The sequence below is a fragment of the Anas platyrhynchos genome, chromosome 4 (assembly GCF_047663525.1).
Source record: "Anas platyrhynchos isolate ZD024472 breed Pekin duck chromosome 4, IASCAAS_PekinDuck_T2T, whole genome shotgun sequence".
Lineage (NCBI taxonomy): Eukaryota > Metazoa > Chordata > Aves > Anseriformes > Anatidae > Anas > Anas platyrhynchos.
In genome coordinates, this window is record NC_092590.1 from 51932582 (window position 1) to 51951621 (window position 19040).

The following is a 19040-nucleotide window of genomic DNA, read 5'->3' on the forward strand; positions in this document are numbered from 1 at the left end:
AGGGGGGAAGTGGAAAGTGGGGATTTTGTTTGGTAGCAGAAAGCTGTGTTAGCAGTCTCTGTTTCAGGCTGCAGTGGGAGGGAGTCTGTGAAAATTGCCAGCATCAACTGGTCACCATGCCCTTGGGACCACTTTTTTTTTTTTTTTTTCTTTTCTTTTTTTTCCATAACTGATCAAACGAAAAGTTTTACTAGTATAGTTTATAATAATCCTGAGCTCCCTGACTCAGGGCTTCTTTGAGTAACTCCTGGAACAAGCAGCCAGCCCTCTGAAGTCCCCAAGGCAGGGAGGTGACAACCAGCTCTGCCATATCATCGCTTCTCCGCTGGTTTTTCACAGGGAGATGCAGATGGCTGTGTTTAATGAGGTGGTTCCCATCGCAAAAGCTGCCCTGTCAGGACACCGGGTTTCTATTTGCAGTTCACCCATGATGGCTGAAACAGTTCAGCCAGAGAGTACAGATTGGACCAACTTTGGTTTCAGCTTTATTTCCAAAACATCCTAATCCTTTTTATATGCATATATATGTGTGTATATGCATTATAATGTTTATACTATATATAATATCTATAACATACATATTGCATACATACAGTATTTTTAAAATATATACTATATATGTATATATAGTATGTTATTTCCACTGATGATATTACTGAACAGTCAGTTACAGCCTTTCATGATATTTAATGTTATTCAGAATATTGCTGGCAAGGCAATGACCTGAGGTTGATTTAAAAAAAATTAGATATTTCATTAATAATCAATACATTTCTGATATTGACAGCATTAGGCTCTGCTGTGTCTACTTGAAACACATTGTTCTGGTTCCTTGCCAGATCGCTGAACCTATTATTCCTCTTACATCTCTGTACCAAGTTTTTATGCAGTACTCAACTCCAGAGCAGCAAGTTTTAACATGACACAGAGCCTTCTACTCTTTCTTCTTCCCTCCACAACTCCAACTGCAATACACTTTATTTAATTTACTGTAACTACTTTTCTGTTAACTGACCATGTATAATCCACGGGAACCGTAACAATGACCTGTGCGTTAAAATGAGAGTAATGGAGTATCCCCCCGACACGGAGTCAGCCCACCTTGAAAACCCTGACATTACCACTACCCCACTGGATTAGAGGAGATGTGGTTTATATTAGTGACCTGAAGAAGGTTCATGCCCTCTGGGAGAAGGCTGTTCCCTGCAATGGCAGTGTGATTAATGGTTTATTTACAGCACTGACATCAAGGCTGTCAGGACTCTTCATCAGTCTTTGATGTAAAACACACTAAGAGGCCCTAGGTTGTTCTTATCTGTGCAGAGAGAAGAAATCAGAAATGAATGAATTCAGAATTTAGTGTGGCCACAGCTCTTTTAATAATATTTTCCTTAGTGACAACAACAGAAGAAAATTACAAGCTCAATTCTACTTCACTGGCCTTATTGGTAAGATGGAGGGACCACAGAGAGACTGTGGCTGCCGTTCTTTTGGGGAAAGCAGCATGTGTGACAGAGCACGGGAGTGCTGGTGACAGGTAATGTGGTGAGAACATGCAGATGCTTACGTCAAATCCACAGGATATTGCAAGGGGTAAGCGCTTCAGTTCTACACAAACCACAAAGCAGGATGGATTTTCATGTCCTGGGTGAATTTGAGCTTAGACAGATATTTTTAGTGATTACTCCCTAGTACTCAGCACTACTGTGTAAGGATATTTCCAATTTTTAAAACTTTGCTATTTGGGAAAAAGCTTCCCACTCCAAAAAATTTCCTGTTTTCTTGCAAAGCTGAATAAGCACAGTCTGACTTTTGTGAAAACCTCCACAGATCTGTGTGCTGGCAAACCCCACACAGCCCGCTGTTCTCATGGGCCGGCAGATTAGCGAGATAACGCGGAGGCAGCGTCAGCCCTTTCCTTCAGCCTGCTGATGGGAACTAGCTTCTTGATGTCCAGCACATTTGCATGGGTCTGCAACTTCTCCCCTGCCCCATCCAACACCTGTGGTGCAGGAAACTTGCAGCACAGATTGTGAATCAGGCCATTATGCAGTATTAGGACTGCAGTACTTTGGTTCTGCCTTGCTTTCACAGGGGACTTAAAAATGACTAAGATGCCTGAGGAGTTCTCCGGGACCCATTTGAAATAATAACTGGATGGAAACCAGTTACTGATTCTGAGCCAGATAACACTGAAAATAATGTTAAGGAGGAAAGAAAACTATTTTGGAGAGCCCAAACTTCCCCCAAATTTCCCTCTGTCAAGAGCTCTGGTGCTTGTGTTATCAGCATGCTCCAACCCCCTTGGCTTTGCGTGGGCTCCTCGTTATTTCCTGGTGCCTGAACAGCACGGCCCTATGAGATTACTCTTCTGTGTATGACAGCCTGGCAGGCTGTGTTCCTTCTTATTGGGTAAAAATTTGCTGATAGTGATCTGTGACTTGCAGGAATATGCCTGTGAATTAAACTGTTGATCTCAACAGAGCTCTGGTTTGTTCAGAACCCTGTAACAGGCTTGCTTGGCAGAGTTGGCTTCCGAAAGCTTGTGTTACTGGGGCCCACTCTCTCCTTGGCTTTGTACAGAGTGTTGGATGGAAATTAGTGTATGCAATGAGGACCACCCAAAGCAGATGATTTCCATTAGAACTAAATGAGTCCTCAAATGTGAGAGTGTAGGATGTACGTGCGACGGAACCCGGAGATTTCTCAACAGCAGGTGTTACTTACGGAAAGTAAAAAGCCCCAGGATGTAGTAGAAACAAACCACCCAAAGAAAGCAATCAGGAAAAAAATACAGAAGCAAATTAAAGTTTGCACACAATGAAAACAGAGCTAAACAAAGCTGCACTTCCCTGTCCTAACTTTAATCCTCTAAAAGGCCTTTAGACATTGTGGTAGATGGCTGCTAGCCCACATGTGAAGATCCTAACTACAATTAGGCAAATGATTGTAATTAACAGTCTGGTTGATTTTGTTTCCTGAAAGCACAAATTGCAAGCACTTTGCATATTCATTATTTGACATTTCTTCCAAGTTTCTTAGGGGAATCATTCTCAGCTCTGGACTATGAGCTAATATTTCATTCCCAGTATTTGACCTTTTTGCTGTTGGTGACTGAAATAGACTTTTCTTTCTTGGTTGGATGCCCCTTAATTAGCCAAAAGCTTGCATGGGGAAGATGATATCTGAATGTAAACCCTTAGATGCCCAGCTCCGGCTAACTAGGCAAGCTGTACAATACTAAAACTTCTGCTAGAATACTGCTAAAGAGTACATACACAAAGTGATGCACACATACAAGAGAAAAAAAAGAAACAAACAATCAAAGAAAACAAACGAAAGAACACTCTCAACTTCTGATGTGAAAATTGCACAAACAAAAAAAAAGTCACTTTTTTTTTTTTTTTTTTTTGCAGGAAGTTGCAGCGTTCTTTTCTAATGTTAACCCCCAAAGCTGTAGAATTTCCATGGCATGCATTTCCATTTGTGTACAGTTATATGCATTGAACCTAAAACAAAAACAAAACAAAACAAATATATATACAGAAAACAAACCTTTGTTGATGACTTTCCCCGTTTCTTTCTACCCCCCTTCCACGGAAGATTCTAGGTAATAGAAGTTTATGTGGCTGATGAGTCACAACCAACAATCATTATACTCGATACACAGTATACATATATTTTGGTGTTTTCCAGCTCCCAGGGAAAGTTGCATCATTTTCTCATTCTAAAACTTTCCCATACCACTCCCTTTATAAATCTGTTATAGGGCTTTTAGCCATTTTGTGGTCAAGGCTCTGTCCCCCGTGCAGCATGCTAGTCCCAAAATATGCTTCAGTAAACTTGGAACAAAGTTGGCCTATCCTCAGAAGCCCCTACTTCTTTTCTTCTCTCCCTCTCCAGTATCCATATGAGAATTCAAATGCAACTATTAAATGCTGCAGAGCTTGCTGTTGGTGATGAACAGCTGCAGTGAAAATATAAGGAAAGGAAACCTGGAGTTTCTGGCACCCATCTTGGGAAAACACCCAGGTCTGCAGCCTGGTCCTCACCCACTGCTCTCATCTGCCTGGTGCTACCTGAGCCTCATCTCTGGGTCCCCTCCAAGCCAGGCAGAGAGGTTCTGGTGATCCTCCACTGTCTGCATGCCCACCTGCTGGAGGGGACATCCGCAGCCTGAGTTACCTGGGTGTTGTCTTCTAGGGTGTTTCAGTTGAACCCTGCTGGGTGAGAACCCAGAGAGCTAACTAGGTCTGTCTTGTGAGTGCAGGAAGAGGTCATCTGGAGCTGCTCCAGGCTGCTGATGGTCAGATTAGGCTAAGGAGAAAATAATTTCTGTCAGGCTCCTTCCTGCCTGCAGTGGTGTGGTGGGAGGTAGAGACTGTCCTCCCAGGACAATATTCCCAGAGAGAGAGGTGTTGTCCTTGCACATCTGAAGTGCTCAGCAGCCAATGGGTTAAGACACAGCTTTGCCACAAGCTCTGTTTTAGGTACAACTCAAAAAGTCATTAGCAGATGAATCATATCTGCTTCCCAGATCCCCTCCTTGGGGAAAACACAGCCCTGCCAGCCCTCTGCCTTGACACACAGGAGGACCTATTGGTCTGCTGGTCCTCCTTGCCACCCTAGGGCCAGGAGGAGCAGGGGCTGGAGGCCATTTCACCCATTGGCATAGGTTAATGGGATGGACCACGGCCATCTAAAGCCTAACTTCTGCAGCAGCAGCCACTGCTTGAGCAAGTTTCTGTGCCTGTGCTCTCCTTCAGGCAGCATGTTGAATTTATGCTCTGTACATTGTGTCCGGAGTCTAATATTGCTTCTCCAGTCTGATTTATCCTGCTTTGTATTGCAGAGAGTTCTTGCTGTGGTATATATTACAGGGCCTGACAGTCGTTACATTGTATGTAGCAGTTTTTCAGGTGCCAAATTTTTCCAGTTTAACACACAGCAGATGTGCTCACAGTCTTTACAGAGCTGTTTTAAAAACAGCTACAGTCAATCTATTTTCATAGCTGGCTGGCTAACTAATAGGTCCTTCTTTAAGGGTGAGTGTTTTCATAACTAGCCCCAGGAATGGCTCATCATTTTTTTCAGTGTTCCATCTACGAAGCATGTCAATGGCTGATAAAATCCACTGCCAGATTAATTTGTTCTTGCCATTTGTCCTTCCAAAGTTTCTGCATCCAACTGTACTGATTCATTTTTGCAAGAAGGTATTGCAACTTTTTAGTTCTGTGAGTGTTTCTGTTATCAAATGCTTATGTGTTTGGATGAGGTGTCTGAAACACAGCTAAATGAAAACCTAAATGGATATATAATGCTGACAAACTGAAAAGCAGAGCAGCTGCAATACTCAAGGCACAATATCCCAGAAGAGTCATAACAGGCATCTCCTGAAGAGCGTGAGTGTAGAGCTGGTATAATGCTGCTCCAACATGGCTAAAGACAGAACTCCCATTGACTTAACTGGGAACAACATCAAAGCCAAGCAATAACTTCTGATAATGAAGCAAATGGGAACCCTCTTGCACTGGGGGCAACAAGAAATGACAGCCTACTGTGTTACTGTGCATGCAGATTTGTTTGACAAGAAGGGAGTGTGAGAGGTGTTCAGCCTTGTTCCCTGTTCACAGAAAGAAGCAGTGCTTACGCTGGAGTTTGTACCATGCTTAGGAGCTGTTTCTGTCGCGGTCAAAGTAGAAACACAACAACGTTAGCTAAATTAATGTCTTCTTTCTTACACACCAGATTGCTGCAGTGATTATCTACAATGAGGGTCTGTTCTGAGTCAGGATATGGGAATGGTACTCTGTTCAGAGGTAGTAATCACAGAATAATGTTCCTCCCCATTGGCTTCCTTGGGCATCATTGCTTGTTCTGAGGCTGGATCTGTAGGTCTCAGTTAACTTTTGGCTCCTTGGTGCAGTTTTGGGGGCTGTCGCGTGATCCTTCCATGGAGGGCAGTGTGCCTTTTGCAATATTTAGCCATAAAAAAATTGAGTTACTCAGCCCAGAGGAACAGAACGATTGGCTGTGCTGGGTATAGCACAGACAAGGAAATTGTTGCTTGTTCTGTCTTGAAGAAGCCACTAAATGTCAGAATCATGGAGGAACTTGGGCAACTTGAGCAAGGTCTGGGAGGTGTACAGGGAGCCTAAAGCCATGAAGACAATCTCCAAAGGTGCCCTTAGCTGCTGTCCCAGCCTGGATGCACCCGCGTACCATAAGGCCTCCCTACTTCCTGGACTGTCCACATGCTTAAGGCTCCCACTCACTCCCAGGAACACCCAACTCACTGCTTTGGAGCCTTGGCTGGAGTCAGATCCAGAACTAGGTGCTCCTCTGCTGAAGTCTGTGGGTGTACTGAGCATGCTAAGGCTTGTGGTGGGCATCTGACATCTGTGAGACCTGTATTGAGCTCTCTTCTCAGTGTCAAGGCACTCAGACCCACTGGTCTCATCAGTGGGGTAAGGCCCCAGAACACCAGCGGAGTATAGCCCCCTTGCTGTAAGCTGATATAAGAAGGCGTGCTGCCCTGCTCCTGGCTTTCTCTGCCGCTAATACCCAACTCAGCTGGGTAAACACAGAAGTGAGCGTGGCTCTGGGGAGAGCAAGTGTGTCAGAGAGAGTTTGCAGTGCTGTAGTAGTGCTGTAGCAAGCATGTCGTGGGCAGCATGGTGGCACAGCCTGAAGAGGAAGCCTCGTTGTCCAACACACAATCCTGGGCCCTGTTCTGGTGGCACAGGACTGGAAGTCACCATCTTTCAACAGCCACCTATTAGGATACCTAATTCATTGCTGATTCCTGCCCTCTGTCTTCTCATGCTTTTGCTCATGTTTATTCGTGTCACAAGTTTAAATTTAAAATCAGTATTGCTAGTGCAAGGCACCAAAATGCCGATATTGCTCAAGGGAGCTGGGATTACTGGCAAGGGTGAAGTGTAAAGTACGGCTGAAGGAACAACATTTCAGCATAACATGTTAGCAAGCCCTGAGTCAGCACAGATGTAACACTGTAATCAAGAACATTGCACGCTTACTTCAGTGTGATTAATATCAATCATCTGCTCTTTGTTAAATAGCTAGATCCTTGATAATATGAAATTTCCTGAAGTTATATTTGGAAATCCCATCCGCTTCCCAAGAATTTACCTGCTGGCTCTTCACCTTGTGTGGCAACAGCAATGGCTTTTGCACCAGGGTGTCCAGCAAGAAGGCAGATCTGGGCTGGACACTCAGGAAATCCCAGAGGTGAATCAGATCTGCAAATTAATCGCTTTTTAATTTAGCTCAGATCTACAGACCATGTGTGAGATAAAGTAATGCCTGCGATATTAACAGTGCTCCCAGTTGTGCTGAACTTTAAAAGGAACCTCTTAGCCATATGCAGATTAGGCCTTGGTCTTTGACATGGAAACAATTACTGCCTGAATGTGGTCTCTTTTTCACTGTCATCCTGAATTGGCCTTGCCTCTTAGCAAACTAATGCATGTCGAAAAGATTAATGGATTAAACATGGCCAGGGATAAGCCTATTACACTAAAGCCCTTTAAAATCAATCCATAGCTTGTAAAGGAAGAGATCACCTGAAACACAAGCCGCAGGGAATAACTGCATGGTGCCATGTCCATCCCAACACCGTAGTCATTCTTGTAGGCACAACTAGTGGCACTAGGCTCCAATTGTCACAGCAAAAGCTGAGCACTGGGGCCAGGGTGAGCATCTTGGTGCCTTGCCACAGCCCTACCCCATGTGTCTGGTTGTAGCACGCCAGGGAGATAGATGCAAGCAAACTGACTGAACACCTTCAGACTTCTCCCTTTAAACCCAAATGTGAGGATTTGTTCTCGCATGACTTTACTAGACTGTGTTTCCCTGAACTTCTCAGAGGTTTCTTTTGCAATTCGTGGTCTGGGCTCCAGCCCTGAAGCGACTGCCCCCGAGGATCTCGCTGGTGTCATCTTCCACTCCGCCTGCCTCATAGAGCCTGACGCTTCCCTGCAGCTCTGGGATGTCTCTTTCAGCATTTTCTCAAGAGGTTTTGAAGAATGTTTCACAAACAATTAGCCTAGCATTCAAAAAAAAAAAAAAAAAAAAAAAAAAGGAAGAAAAAAAAAAGCCATCTTGTTTATCTATGCTCCAAAATATTTACCACAACTGGTCATGTTAAAATATAGTTTATACAGTATTAGAATAGTTTATTCCATAATTTAAAGGTTATCATTAGAGATTTTAAAAGAATCACTTTTTAAAAGATTTTAAAATATTTAAAAAATAAACTTTTTTTTTTTTTTAATAGATAACTATTTTATATATAGAAGTGTAAATGGAGAAAAGGACAAGAGAGCCTGACCCTTGCAACAGGACCTTTGGTAAAGAGAAAGAAGCCACTTTTTGGAGTCTGACTGGCACTATTTTCAGGCTCAAAAGCACATTCTGTGCCTTCAAAGACCTGCATCTGCAGTTTCCATACACTGAAAGAGGCATAAAAAGGGCTCAGCAGAGACCTGGTAACTATGCAGCCAACTTTGCTTGTGTTGATGGTGAAGCCTGCTTACACAGCAGGCTGCTGCTCCACTGTTTGCGCTACAACAAGGTAGCTGAGGCTGCTTGTCTTCACTTTTATGCTACCTGTTAAACTTGCAATGCTGGATAAGCCTTATAAAAAGCCTGATAACCTTTCCTACAGTTTAGCAAGTCAACACTTTTGGTTAAGTTAACACTGCAGCACAACAAGATTTCCTTGGTTCAATCTCTTCATTTGTCCTTAAGCTTGCAAGACCTGCCTCTAAGAATGCACATATTTAAGAAAGAGAGTTTATCTTACATGTGGGGAATATAATGCTGAACCCAAATGGATGCAGCCTGAGAAAACACTACGCTCAGCCCACTCCCAAATTACATGTTTGGGCTGCAGTTATGTGGCTGCAGAATAGAGTCGTTGATCTCCTGTAGCATGATGGTCCTATGCTAGCTGAAGGACTTTTGGTATTGGGAAGCCAGATGAACATATTAGCTGCAAATAAGATGCAGACCAAGGTAAAGTCTTCCTGGGAAAATCACTTCAGTGTCAAAGGCAAACTAAAAGAGCCCAACAAACAGGCCAAATAAAATGAAGTGAAAATCACTGATCCTAGCAGGAAATACAGAACATTTGGGGAAAGCACAGAAGGCCTTTGCAACCTTGGGACAACATTTAACTAAAGTGACGAATGATTTTGACTGTCTCTGACTTTATATTTTCAGATGTAGGAAGGTTGTTTTTTAGAGGTGCTTTTCCATTCTTTTCAGAAAAATTATATCTCTTGAAGGCATGTCAGGTGATGAAATCCTCAAACTGAAAAAAATGAAAATGCTTCCAATAAAGAAACTGCAACTACTTCAATAAATAATATTACAACTTATACTAAAGAAAAAAAAAAAAAAAGAACCTTGTTCTTTCAGACAGTATTTACATTGTATAGATTTGACTGATGAACTAGAATCTGATTGATGGTCCAGAAATGCTCACCATATGTCCCTTCTCTGTAATCCAGGAGACTGGATAAACATACAATGCTTTCTTGAAATGAAAAAAAAAAAAAAAAGATTTTGTAAGAGTGTAGTACATAAAACATATCACTTTGTGAATATAAGAGATTTTATCTCTGTGTGTATACTTCTCTTTATAAGCACAATATTTTTTTCATTTAGTTAGCTACAAATAGAAAAATTTGTTTGCTCCATTTCAGCCACGTTCAGCACAAAAACAGTGTTTTCTTCTTGCTTGAGATTATTTTCCTGTCTTCCTTTTCCCTTAATTTTTTCAGGATGAACTTCGTGATGCAAATTATATCGACAATTTTAATTTACTGCAAAACAAAACAAAAACCATAAATGTTTTGTCTTACTGCAAAAGCAGTGTAAAAGTTTAGACACCATTGGGAGCACATAGGGACTCTGAAGGGTGTAAGGTCATTTGTTAGATTTTTTAAAATCCATTCTCTCTTCATTTCAAATGACCAATGGAATGTCATGAGCATTTGGAAATCACTGCTTTTGCCTTGAAGGTATGTTGAATCTTTGCTGTGGCGAATGACCATAGAGCTTTAAAATCTAACTGACCATCAACATTTCCAGATGTGCAAGTAACACTCAACTTCTTTCTCAAAGCTCCTTTTCAACACACAGTCAGCCAGCAGCGCAGTTCAGAACATATGGAAAAGGCACCAAGCGTCTGACCTTCTGCTGGAAGAGACCTTTACTTGAGATTTGTCCAGTGTGTATCTTACATAGAAACTAGTGCTAAGTATACAAAGCAAAACCACATTTTTGGCTTTAGTGAAACAAGTTGCAGCCCCTGACACTCCAAAAGAATGCAGGCTACAGAAAAAGGAAGAAAAAAAATACTGCATCCAAAGTAAAAGAAATCCAACATGCTTAAATACAAACCATCTGAAGTGTTGTATTTAAATTAAAGTATCAAGGGAATGATTTGCCTTGGTAGACACAATCTTTCTGTTTAAATGGTCTTGTGTGAGGCAGCAGATAATCGTCTTGCTGCATGTACATCTATTGTAATACTAATTTTTCTGATTTTTAATTATCACTGAATACTAAAGGGAATATTATTTATTTCTGAGAATAAAGAGCCTTCATACAAATTAAGAATGTGAAGTGGTGTGCATTATAAATATTTATTCTATTACACGTGTAATGCAACTGCTAATACCATATTTCCTCTTTCAAAACAAAAGTCTTTTGTTCTCTTTGTTTCTTTTTCGCCTCTTCGTATAACAGAGCAATATACCTTTAAATGAGGAAAATTCCCAAAGTAACAAGCAAACAAAAACCTAAAGCTTGATTTAGTGTTGTAGTGCTGTGGCAGTAGATGAGGACTCAGGAAATGTCCTATTCCAAATGCATAGCCAATAACAGAGACTTAAGGCACTGTTATAAAATATAAACTATTCACCAATTCTTCCCTGGGCTGTATTCCAGGGAAACTGTATTCTGCTTTGCCGAATTCTAGGACTGACAGAAATGTAAATAGAACATACGTCTATACTGGAAGAAGATTTTGCTTTTCCACATCAAAATTGTCTTGCAGAGTGTTAAATATAAGACTGGATAATACCTTTTATAATACCTTTTTTTTTTTTTTTTTGGTCAAACCCCAGGTATGATAAAAGTATCCTCTCAAAAGAGCATTTTAGCCCTTATTGTTTTGAAGCTGCAGTAGCAGAACTGGTAATTGTACAAATTACATTTTATGAACAGTATAGGATGCTTAGCTAGTTAGGTTGCTTTTGTTTTCCTGCCAAGTATGATCCCTGTATCACTCCAAGTGTTGCTTGCTTCTGCAGTGTGTGACATGCCATTTCAATTTATTCTGAGGCATAACCTGGCTCCAGAGGAGCCAAGGATCTAAAAGCTGGTAACACAGTTACCCATGGCTGTCTTTCTTACTGCCAGTAAAATGCTGTGGATCCTGCCATAGGCTCAGCATTTTGGAGATGTTTGGAACAAATGTATTTAAAAATATAAGCTACTTTTACACTGGAAAAAGGGTGTAAAAAGAACCTTTTATGTCAGTTTAACTGGATCAGTTTGTAGGACTAGTCATTTGGCAACATCAGTTTCTTCTTGTAGATAAATCCTCCACTTGACATTAGACCACATTAAAATATATTGTGTCTTTCTATCATGGAAGTTATGCTTATATATTTTTGTCTCATTTTGAGAAATTCATCATCCAATGGATGAAAATGTGAAATCATTCAAGCATAATGACTGAAAGATGGCTCATCCAAAATAGTTACTGCCTTGCCATTTTAATGTTTGAGCCACTCCAAATTCCTGGACATCTTGTAAAACCCACTTACATGTTTTAGATCTTCAGCTATGTACAGAGAAACTTCTTTGCAGAAGCCCTCCCTTTATCTTCAAGACACCAGCTGAGGCAAGAGTTGATTTCCTCCTTTGCCTGGTCCCAGTTCAGTACGGGGTTTGTCCTTGAAGAACAGCTCCTTGTCTGAGGCAGGAGGAACAATTGACAATAGCTGTATCCCGAGGGCACTTGGAGAGGGGTACCACAGGAGGATGCAGCTGTAGCCACAGGGTATGGGCGAGAAGCGTTCATGCACAAAGAGCAGACCAGAAAGCAAGAAAGGGCCAGAGAAAATCCTTGGGGACTTCATCTGCCAGGAGCAGCAAAACGGGGATGGGTTGGGATGAATTTAAAGAAGCCGAAATTGAGAGGTAGAAAGAAATTTATGGCTGTAATATAGGCTGCTGAGTCCATTCATAGCTAGAGAAGGGATGCACTGAGAGTTGTTCCAGGAAGCTTTTAACTGTACAACAAAAAGTTACAAAATGTTTTAGGAAAAGGTGTTGCCCAGGGGTGTTTGCTGATGATTCTTCAGGGGGATGGCAAGATATAATGCCAGGTCTTCATGCAGATAGACCTCATACTGCAAAAATCTGTCTGAAATTGATCCTTTCATCACGATTTGTTGGCTCCTTGGATGACTTCTCCTCATGCTTGAAAAATGAAGAGGATATAAAAATAGCAATATGCCATGGAAACCATTAGGGACTGCTTATATGTGTCCAAGAGAAAATGTATGGCCTCTGGAACCATTTTGTATCTGCTGAAGACATTAGGGTGGTGGAGGGAGCGTTCTTGGAGAAGAAGAGGTTCAGGTCCTTGGCCACAAAGCCCAGCACTGGCTAGCAAGCAGAACTGACCAGCTCTAAAGGGCTCCCCAGATCGTCCTTTGTGTTTGAAAAGATCATTGCTCTCACACGAGGCCTGTTTGGTATCACTACTTGCAGGTATTGACATGTTCCTTGTCAATATTTTTAGGAATTCAGCTTCTGGCCAGCTAATGCAAGAGCCTAATGTTGGATGGAAGCCCATAATGGAAAAAAGCCCATGGGTTTACGCAGAAACAAGCTGATATGTGAATGAGAATATATATATCAGCCTTGGTGGGACCCATTATTATTGAAATAGCCTATCTTTTCCCCAACCACAGGGTGGTTTATGCCCAACAGTAAGAAGATGATTGAAGAGTGGAAGGGTTAGAAGTGATTTGGTTTGGACAGGACAATCCCTGGAGCTTTTTTACTGTTATTACTACCCTTATCCAACTCAGGATATTCTATGATTCTATGATTCTATGATTCTATGATTATGTGTGTGCAGGAAACTCTCCAGGGGAATAAGCAAGGCCTGAGGTTGCACCATACCAGAAAGCACTCATGATGTTTTGCCTTGATCTGTCCTGACAACCAGCTCATGCCCTCAGATCTGCAGGACTGAAGCATGGATGGGGGTGCCAGGTGAAAGGGATGGGATTCAGCTTCCAAAATCATGTCTCCAATCTAACCAGGCTACAAAAGGGCCCTAGCATTCCTTGCTTATTCATGTCAGTGGCCTTCCTTCTAGGTGTTGTAGAGCAACCCTGCATTCCCTTTTCCTCCAGAAAGCATCAGAGGCCATAGAACTCTTTACTCCTGCTCTATGAAGCCAGGAGAGTGGAATCCCGTTATCCAGGCAGCTGCAGCATACCCTCAGATTTACTAGTGTTCATTGAAGGTGGGACTAAGAATGGGCCCTTAGTCCATTCAAAGAGAGTTTAGGTCCCTTCTCAACTGTATTTTCTCAATTCACAGATAAACAGAAACAAGAAGGTGTCCTTTTTTTTTTTTTTCCTTTTTTTTTTTTTTTTCTCAGCTTCTTATGACTGAGTTGAATGAGTGGTGCTATGAGTCGGGCCAGTGCAGATAGTGCAGTGCAGTGCATCCACACTCAACTTTGATCATGTTATCATTTTTTGCTAACAAATGCATTCCTTACTGGCTCTGACGCTAATCAGTTAGCTGGTTTAATTTGTAATTTTGACTTAAAGTCTTCAAAATGCCGTTTATCTTAAAAAAAGGAGGCTCTGAGCTTGTTTTTCTGGACCTGTCAAGTCATTTCCTCCAGTCTTACCCCAAATCTCCCACAGTATTTTCTCCTTTGGCATGGGGTCATGTGGCTCAGTGGGATAGATAGCATGTGCTCCTCTTCTGAGCTCTGCCTTCAGATGTGCTCTTGTGATGCGAGATAACTGTCACTTCTGTCATGGTGTCCACATCTGGAAATGGAAAAAAAAAATGAAGTTGCCTCTTCTTGTAAAACATTTTGAGCTCTCTGATGTCTCTCTGCAAAAGAATGGCTTCCAAGCTCTGATTGGAGCACCACAAAAGCAGATGTCTAATAATCCTAATGTTTGCAAAATTCTTCCCATTTTTACAACAAACAGCCACATTTATTGTAACTGTTTGCTAGGATGTTGCCACAAGAGAGTCTCTGCCCTTTAATTCAGATCTGAGACCATCAAAAACTGCACATTCCTTCTGATTACTCTTTTTTCTTCACACTCCCTTCATTTTTTATTTTTTGAGAAGATGAAAAGAAGTCAATGAGTGCCTGCCTGAAAAAGGGATTAGTGACTGTGGATTGCTGGGTTCAAGCCTAAGCAAGCAGGCAAAGAGGAGGACCATCTGTTGACCTACATACAATTGGTTCCCATGGGAAACGGTGGTGGTGTTTGCTGAAGTGGGTTTTGAGAACGGGTTGAGGAAGCATGTTTTGATAGCCAGGTATACCACACCTTTCCAGTAGAGCTCTGACCCCACCTTACAGAACTCCTGGGAAGATGCAATGGGTGTAATTAGTTCTTTCTGTCAACAGACTTGTATTATACATGAATTTGTGACCTGCAAAGGCACAATGAAGTCCTTTTTTATTCTGCTGGCCCTTCTCACTCTGAAGGTGCTATGGTAGCTAACAATAAATAACAGCTTTCTACTTTGTTTGCTAAAGAACAATAACAACAACAAAAACAACACCTGATTTTAAGGTTTAATAATAGTTACTAGTACATTTGTAGAACACAGATTAGATGCTTAATGCTGGGATTATAGATGGATCTTTCTGTAATTCATATCTAGGAACCCAAATATTAATTTTGGAGATTAACTTTTGCCACCAGTAATTGAAAATAATGCTCCTGTGTTTCCATGTATGTCGATCTCTGGAACATTTCAAAAACACATGCTTTACTTCCACAAAACATCAATGTGCACTTTCTATGCAATCAGAAGATACATGATCCATCCTGAGAACAGGGTTTTGTGAAATTACTTTGAAAGAAAGACGTTTTATGTGCCCATATCACATGGCTTTTAAAGACTTTTTAATATAACTAACTAAGTGTGAGGAAAGTCTTGCCACTTACTATTCAAAAAGGCAGGAAATTCACAAGTAACACACAATACATACTTGGGCAACTGCAAGCCTCTGCCATCATTTAAAACCTTTATGTAGTATGCCTTTCACTTTCTGAGTACTGGGCTTCCAGGCCATGAAAGTTTTCTAAACAAATAATAATAATAATAATAATCAGCGTTTTCAAAGCTGGGTCATGCTTTGGTTCAAAGCTCTCTCAGGAATGATGGTTCATCATGCAGGAGCAAGACACATCTATGCAGGTTTCCCCAAAGTCAATAATATTGCGTCAAAGTCAATAATATTGCAAAACAAACAAAGAAACAGAAAACATGCTAAATAATGTGTGTTACTTAAAAGGTTTCTTTTTGACAGCCAGAGCCAAACCTGTTTCAGAAAAAGTCTTTTGATCTTTTGGATCCCAAACCATGTGATCTGAGAGTCCCAGAGCAGCATGCATTTCATGTAAGGAGAATGACATCTAACTCTTTAAATGTGCTATGGGAAAAATGTCATTTATTTTATGTCATTATGCTGCTGCTATTAGGGAAACTAAGGCAGAAAAGCATGTTTAAAAAGCAGCAGTATCAGCAATGTCCTGTTAGTTTCCTCCCTAGTTGTTTTCTGCTGCAATTGTGGCAGCACAGCAGGGTGGGAGAGGAGTTTGAAATATTTTGAAAGGACTGGTTAAATTTTAAAAGACCGATTTTATTGCACAATAAAGGAAATCTTTATTTATCTCTAGGATTTCACTTTTTTTTTTTTTTTTTTTTCCCCATCATCAAGTGCCTTTTGTATTCCTCACTCTCCCAAAGGCCCATCACAACTCATTAAAGAATTTTGTTGAAACAAACTGTTTGCCATTGTTCACATTTGGGTTCAAGTTTTCTAAGGCACCTCAGAGTAAACACACAAAGAACAGGAGTTCTGCAGTGATGGTCTTTAAGACATCTCCCTGGCTCTCTGTGGGTGCCAGCTGGGTGCTGGGCTGCCTGCACAGTGCATGGGAAAGTTGGAATTTATATGGAGGGATTGACAGTGTTGAGTACCAAGTGATGCTGAGATGAGGAGAAGGGCTTAAACTCTACTTCTGAGAGATCTGTGTGTTTCCCTCCTCTTAAAATGAATTAATCCCAAACCATCCTCAGGAGTTAAACAACTGAAGATGTTAAAGGCAGCCAGGACATAAAGAAATTTGAAAGTTGGACAGAAGAAGTACCAAGATTATTGTTTTTTTAGTCAGGATCAGTGATGACGGTTAAATTTTTAATGATATAAAAAATGCTTCAACGTCTTTATCTTCTTTTAAAAGCAGTGGCAGGCTATCTTTGCATCTCCTGAGAACAATGACGTGCTTTTCAGTTTGTTGGTTACCAGGGGGATGCAAAAAACATAGTTAAGAACATTAAGAGTATTCAGCTTTTTTTTTCCTACAGAAACAAGGCAAAAGGATCAGTCTGCCAGATCCTGTCCCAGTAATTTTCAACCCACAGACCATTTCTTACCGTGTTAGCAGATGACATGTTTCAAAACTTGATCCTGCATGTTCTGTGAAAAACTGGGAAATAGATGTGGAAAGGGGAAGCAGGACACAGATCTGGTTTCATCCGTTCCACTGCTATAGCTCTGGTTGACTTGCAGTAGAGGTTCCTTGAAGAGCTGTTTGTAGGGCCCCTAATACTAGTAGCTGTTAAACACGCCTGATGTCAGAACTCAAGAGCCAAGGCTTGGTACAGGCAGAGAGCTAGCACAGCGGGCTTCTGCGGCGCATTACCGTCACATAACATTCTGATTACAGAGCACTGCTATAGCATATCTAGCAAGGCAGTTAGCAAGTGACTTAAGAAATGGCTAGCTGACAGATCTCAAAATGCGGTCATCGAAAGGGAATTGTAACTAAATAGGCTGGGGATTGTTGTGTGGTACCACAGGGACCAGTGTTAAATACACTGCTATCTAGTGAGGTCATTAATGGCCTTCAGGAAAAAATTAAATTTCTGCTGACAAAAGTTTTGCAAAGATTATTGTATTCAGTCTCACAACATGACCACAAGTGGAGAAGAATCATCTTCATTGGTGGCTTTTTAAGAGCAGGTTAAACTAGGTCTGATGAGGATGGTTAGGTAGTCCTTTTTCAGTGTACCATGTGGGGGGATAGAATAAATAATTTTTTGAGGTCCATGTAAGGGCTACGTGTCTGTTGGCTTGCAGGCCTGAACCGTAAAGCAGCTATGTTAAACTTATGATCTATGACTCAGATTTTCTCAAAAAGTTCTGTCATCTTGATAGCTCAAGAAGTAAAAACATCCAAAAGTAAAAAGCCATCCATGAGTCTGATACAGGTAAAAGACATCATTGATGCTTAGTCTTTGTTGCCATAAAAGAAAGATGTGAATTTTTCATAACCAGTAGGTATTTATTCTAAATGATATTTTCCCTTAAACTGTTAAATGGGAAATTATCCAAAGAACTAAAGATAAATACAAATATTCCTTCATTTTGTATTTTTAAGCAACACCATTCAGTAAACTGTTTCCAAGTCAGATCATCTTCTCACAGAGACAAAATGTATACAATGTAATGAAAGCAATTCTGCCAAACCTGGCAATTTCTTAATGCACAAACCATCATTGATCAGTGTTTGGAGATTGGGTGGTCTTCCATAAGGCAAGAAGTGAGCTCTGCATTCCTAGTCTGACTCCAAAGTGTTGTGTTTACCCTGCTGTTGTTTTGTAGTAGGGCAGCACTGCTAAACAGCACAGTTTATAAATCCTTGTGCACTGGTATTTTTGGCTACAGCTATTCAGAAAGGCATGGTCTGGGCATTTCCATTACTTGGATCACAATTGCCAGACTTGTATCTGATGGGATCTTGGCCCTGGTTACAGAGCGGTCTCTTTCCTGGCCACCCATATCTGGAAGAAGGCTTTTTGGCAATCACGGGTGTTTGCCCATCCAGCTCTATGGAGGAGTCAGAAAGCCTGTGAATTGCTCTCAAGGTCTAGATAGGGAGTCTTTTAGTAGGTGGTAGGGATTTAGGTTTTCCTTACAGGCAATAAGCTGTTCTCTTCTCTGAGCCAAGCAGTGGAAGGGAACAAGCCCCCAGAACAGAAGAAGACTTTCAGGCGGGTCTAGCCCTGGGGCTGGTCTCTTGGCTCAGGGCAGAATATGTGCATGAGGAAAGTGGGCTCCCACTTTAGGGCCAGCATAGCCTGATACAAAAGGAACAACTGAGAATCAGCCTTTTCTCAGCAAAGAAGTTTACAGAAAAATCGAAGGTGGCCATAGTCTGGCTCATCTAGTGGGGGGCATGTGGCTGAGAGTCTATGGCATATGTGGGAATCACTTTTTGATGGCTTTGACTCATTGCTAACACCTTCTTGGAATAATCACACACACTGCAGCAGATAGGCTGCTCCCAGAGTACAGGAGAAATGAAAGTGGCTCAGGAGTAAGCTGTGAGTGTGGGTGAGCTCAAGGTGTTGGAGGAAGGTGAGTCCCTGAACTAGAGCTCTAGAGATAAATGAATGCCTGTTCCCTCACCTCCAGAGCATGCCTTATGGTGTCTCCTAACTCTGTCCTATACAACAACCAGATGACACTGCTAGATAGAAATCACGAGTCATCAAACCCTAGTAAAATGCATGTGTTGTACAGCTGTGCTCTGAGTCAGCCACTTTCTTATCAGGGCTGTATCAGATGCTCCACAAGCATGAAGATGCAGCTGCTTGCTCTCCCTGCTCACATGGGTACATTTCCCACTTGGGGTACAGGGATTATG

The 19040-nt window shown here is 41.5% G+C and overlaps 1 long non-coding RNA gene across 1 annotated transcript; it reads right to left on the reverse strand.

The window, feature by feature from the left end:
- Positions 1-660: 660 nt before the first annotated feature.
- LOC119716939 (uncharacterized) lies at positions 661-17098 on the reverse strand. The gene is made up of 3 exons (XR_011809191.1): positions 16765-17098; positions 13979-14123; positions 661-8068 (listed from the first exon to the last, which is right to left on the reverse strand). It is a non-coding gene; the product is annotated as an uncharacterized lncRNA (long non-coding RNA).
- Between the last annotated feature and the right edge of the window lie 1942 nt (positions 17099-19040).